Source organism: Larimichthys crocea, unplaced genomic scaffold (assembly GCF_000972845.2).
Source record: "Larimichthys crocea isolate SSNF unplaced genomic scaffold, L_crocea_2.0 scaffold199, whole genome shotgun sequence".
In the NCBI taxonomy this organism is placed as follows: domain Eukaryota; kingdom Metazoa; phylum Chordata; class Actinopteri; family Sciaenidae; genus Larimichthys; species Larimichthys crocea.
In genome coordinates, this window is record NW_020852681.1 from 84206 (window position 1) to 89538 (window position 5333).

The window sequence follows — 5333 nt, forward strand, 5'->3', positions numbered from 1 at the left end:
CCTGGTTTCCGTGAGTCCGGCTACACTAGTCCTCTGCTGGACCTAGGAATCCATGGCAACCTTAACCTGCGCTCAGCTGATGGAAAAGTGATATATAAAGTTCTGGTAAAGATCCTGAATATGAAACAACTAAAAGATAAATCTGATACAGTGTGGAGAGAGAAGTTGCAGATTGATGAAAAGACTAAGCCAGTTTGGAGGGTTCTATACAAACCACCATTGACAAAAAGGACAGGAGACCTTCAGTGGAGGATATTACATGGGGCCATAGCTGTTAATGCACTTACTGCTGTGATAAATCCGGGAGCAAGTGACAAATGTCCATTTTGTGACAAGAGGGAAACGGTGTTTCATTGTTTTATGGACTGTGACAGGCTTCTTCCTATGTTCATTTTTTTTGACTAGGTTACTTAACCCATTGGGGGTGTTGTGTTCAAAGCAAAGCTTTATACTTGGTTTCCCTTACAGTCAAAAATGGAACACAAAGTGTTGTTTAATGAACTTTATTGTTGGGCAGGCAAAGCTTGCTATTTATTTGAGTTGGAAAAATAAGGTTAACCAGACAACAGGTTTTGATGTTGTGCCGATCCTTAGGAACTTACTCATGTCGAAGGTTTCACTCGAGGTTTGCTTCTACAAGACAATGGCTCCTCCTCCTCCTCTATCGTCCAGCAGGTTCTCATGAATCGTGGCTGCTGTGGTCCTGCATGACTTCCACTACACATATTACCACTGTCATTATTGCTACCATATCTGCTACTGTAATCATTTTATCATTCATTGTACTTGTACAGTATGTCTCTGTTGATTTGTCCTGTACACATGACATCTATTGCACATCTGTCCATCCTGGGAGAGGGATCCCTCCTCTGTGGCTCTTCCTGAGGTTTCTTCCACATTTTTTCCCTGTTAAAGGGTTTTTTGTGGGCAAGTTTTTCCTCACTCGAACCGAGGGTGTCACTCCCTGTACAGACTGTAAAGCCCCTCGATTGAAAATTTTTTGATTTGATTTGGGACGTGGGAAGAAAATGGAAGGAGATGGTCCGATTATGAGGTGGAGGGAATGGCTGAGGTGAAGCAGTGGGTGGAATAGAGGATGGAGGCACAGAATGTGGGCTGTCCAGAGATGATTGGTGGAGAGCAGGCAAGCAGGTATATGGCAGGAGGTGATGATGGTGGTGGACCTGAGCACGAGAGGATCAGAGGTTAAAAAACAGACTAGGAAACCAACTGGAAACACAAAGAACAAAAGTTAAGGCGGTCCGAACGTAGACTACCACAGTAGCTGAGCAAACGATCTAACAAGGCGTGGGAGGAAGGCCAGGGTTTATATGCAGTTGAGGTGATGACTTGATGGAAGGCAGGTGAGCTGAAAAATGGCAGGTGTGCTTCATCTGTGATTATCCAGGAGAGACCAGGGGCCCGTTGCACAAAACTAGGATAACGGATTAAGCCGGGATATCTTGGTTATCCTGGCTCAACTTATCCATGATCCGGTTGCACAAAAGCGGAATAAATGGTAAATGGACTGTACTTATATAGCGCCTTTCTAGTCTTCTGACCACTCAAAGCGCTCTACACTACATATCTCATTCACCCCATTCACACACTGATGGCATTGGCTACCATGCAAGGTGCCAACTGCTCATCAGTTTGCGGATGTAACCATTCATACACATTCACGCACCGATGGCACAGCCTTCGGGAGCAATTTAGGGTTCAGTGTCTTGCCCAAGGACACTTCGACCGCAGGAGCCGGGGATCGAACCGCCGATCATCTGATTAGTGGACGACCCGCTCTGCCTGTGAGCCACAGCCGCCCACATAGGGGTAGTAGGATATGTTATGGTATAAGTTACCATGGAGATTTATTATGTGGAGTTAGCCTGTTCCAGACCAGGCTGAATTCCAGGATCTATTTAATCTCATCCCTTATCTCAGTCAGCAATCACCACAAACAGAAACCAATAGTTATTCACTGCCCACTACACATTGTTACCACATATAACTAGACTCACTGTCATTATTTAAATGTTTGTGATCATTAACTTCAATCATTTTGGATAAATGATGATTTTAGAAGATGTTGCAGATCATTAGATAATTTACAGTTTCCCATAGATAATAAGGATATATATAAAAAGATGCAATATTAGGGCCACAGAGCAAGAAAAAAAAAGTTTTAGAGAAGGAGAGTTGTTAAAATGAGGCCGTGGAGCATTTTGTGGAATTGTACTTGAGTATAGGTTTCACAAACAAGTAGATACTTCATCTTTTGGCACATCAGCATCACATTGTCAGAAGTATCAGGACTTTAAAAAGAATATGCTTTTTATTCTTCCTCAGTGTGGCCCTAATACTCTGTCATATATAATACACATCCCATATAAATATAAATACACATTAAAATGTAACATTATGTTCCATCGGCTCCTTTCAAAACTGAAGTCACACAGTGGCTCTACTAGATAGAAAGCACAAAATCAAAGCATATTATACAACACAAAGATAAATACACATTCAAAGGTCTGTATATAATACACCCCACATGTCTGCACACTGAAATAAATGCAGGACAAATTCATACACATCAAATGAATGGATGCAGTAGCCTCCCTGCAGCTTGTATACACACAGTATACACACAATCATCATAAGAGGCCAAATCAATTTAAATTGATTTGGCCTCTTTGGCCTCTGAACACATTTGCCACTGCAGGACATATTTACCTGAAATTTAAAGCATGCATATTAACTAATAATTTAACACATATTGGTCCCTCACCAGCCGACCACTGTCATCATCAGGGAAGACTGCAGAATGGCTGGTGGCACTCTGGGGGCCCTCTCCTTCCTCAGGCAGGCCACATTGTGGAGGACAGCACAAGCCACAGTAATGTCACATGCCTTCAAAGGGCTGACCCTTAATTTGTGAAGGCACTGAAAGCGTGCCTTCAGGAGGCCAAAGCTCATTTCAACTCTGGCCCTGGTCCTGGCATGGGCATGGTTGTAGGCCTGCTGTGCTTCCTGGGGGTCTGTGAATGCTGTCAGGAGAAATAAAAATAAAAAAAAATAATAAAGTTTTTATTAGCTCATGTATTTATCAAAGAGTTATACAGTCTGATGAAGTTACATTCACACAATTTTACTCATATCTGCAGTCCATTTCAATTAAAAATTCAACTGATTCATAATCAGATATATGTTATTGGAGATGTGAATTAACTATTTGGATTGTAATTGTGATGTTTCAGCGAAGCGGTGAGTGTGTAATTATGCACTACTTACGCATTCAGATGGTCAGCAATACTTTGCCACACTTTTTTTCTTTGCTTTATTACTATGGAGGTTTTGCCTTTCTTTTTAATTATGTCTTTTAACTCCTCATATACCTAAAGTAAGGCACTCTACTAGCCATGGTGAATCAGTGAATCTGTGATCGGTGGCGGGGTCTATTTGAGGGAGCCGCGAGTGCGCACTTATCCAGGATTTGTTTCACCTGGCTTGATGAATCCATGTCTGCTCATCCTGGCTTGGTCTTTGTGCAACCAATTAAGCCTGGATGCTCTTGTTTTGGATTCACTGAGCTCAGCTCAGTCACTTATCCTGGCGTCTTAATCCTAGTTTTGTGCAACGGGCCACAGGGAAATGTGCCACACTCACAACACACAAACACAAAGACAAACAAGGAGAGACTGATAAGTAAACACCATAAACACAAGGATGGGGAACCAAGGGGGAACACAGGGAATCAACAGGCATGACTGCCATCGTGATAGATTGTGGCTGCTGCTGCGGTCCTGCACGACGTCCACTACATATATTATTACTGTCATTATTGTTACCATACTCCAATTAATTAATGACTTGCTGCTGCTGTGCATCTGTGTCTCTCTATGTCTCTCATAGGTTCCACTGCTACTGTAATCATTTCATTATTCATTGTAATTCATTGTCATTTTGTCAGTCATTGTAATTGTACAATATGTTTGTGTTGATTTGTCCTGTACATGTGAGATCCATTTCACATCTGTCTGTCCTGGGAGAGGGATCCCTCCTCTGTGGCTCTTCCTGAGGTTTCTTCCACATTTTTTCCCTGTTAAAAGGGTTTTTTTTTTGTGGGCAAGTTTTTCCTCACTCTAACCTGTTATGGAATTTTCTATCCTTAGGCTACACATGGTCACGTGTGAGCCTTGTGGTCCTCGGCAGTATTAATTGTTTGTTTTTGACTAGGTGCCACCATATCTCAACACTGGTGGCCGGGTTGGAAGAGACCTATTGCTGCCTTCCTAGACATAATAGATAGCTTGCCGTTGACGTTCCAATCTGCGTAAACAGACATCTGTGTCTCCAGACTAGAATATGTTGACAATAGCATCTCTAGGGGTAAAGACATTCTCTTTGACTAATTCTGGGCGTATAGTATTTGGGGTGTGATCTTTGGGTTTAAAGTTTATCGACCATCACGAGTTCGGGAGAATGCGAGACCGACTCAAGCACTTCAGATGTACTTTGAAAGTGTCTCTAATTCTCCTTGGCCAAGCGTCAATAAATAATACCAACACCATTAGACATCAGAGGCTCCTGAACACTTTCTTCCCTCCTGACCTCCCCATTGACCTTTGACTTCAGCAATTTCTCCACAACAGAACCGAGGGTCTAAGGACGGAGGGTGTCACTCCATGTACAGATTGTAAAGCCCTCTGAGGCAAAATGTGTTTTGTGAGTTTGGGCTATACAAATAAAATTTGATTTGATTTTTTGATTTGAAAGCAGCTGGACCAGATCCTGCTTCCCCAGCCATCTTGAAGCACTGCGCTGACCAGCAGTCTCCAGTGTTCACAGACATATTTAAGACCTCACTAAAGAAATGTTATGTGCCACCTGCTTTCAGACCTCTATAATCCCTGTTCCCACAAAGCTAAGAACAACAGGACTTCATCACAGTCCCTGTGTTAACATGGCCCTCTACTACATCCTCCAGCACCTGGACTCCTCAGGCACCCATGCCAGGATCCTGTTTGTGGATTTCAGCTCTACCTTCAACACCACCATCCTAGCTCTGCTTCAGATCAAGCTCTCCCAGCTAAGCTTGCCTGCCCCCACCTGCTGGTGGATCACAGACTTTCTGTCTAACAGGAAGCAGCATGTGAAGCTGGGAAAACGTGTTTTCGACTCCCAGACTATCAGCACCAGATCCCCCAAGGGCTGCGCTCTGTCAAGCTCCTGAAGTTTGAGGACAACACTACCCTCATTGGACTAATTTCTGATCTAGATGAGTCTGCCTACAGCCACTACAGGTGGTAAATTGACCATCCTGGTGCAGCCAGAAC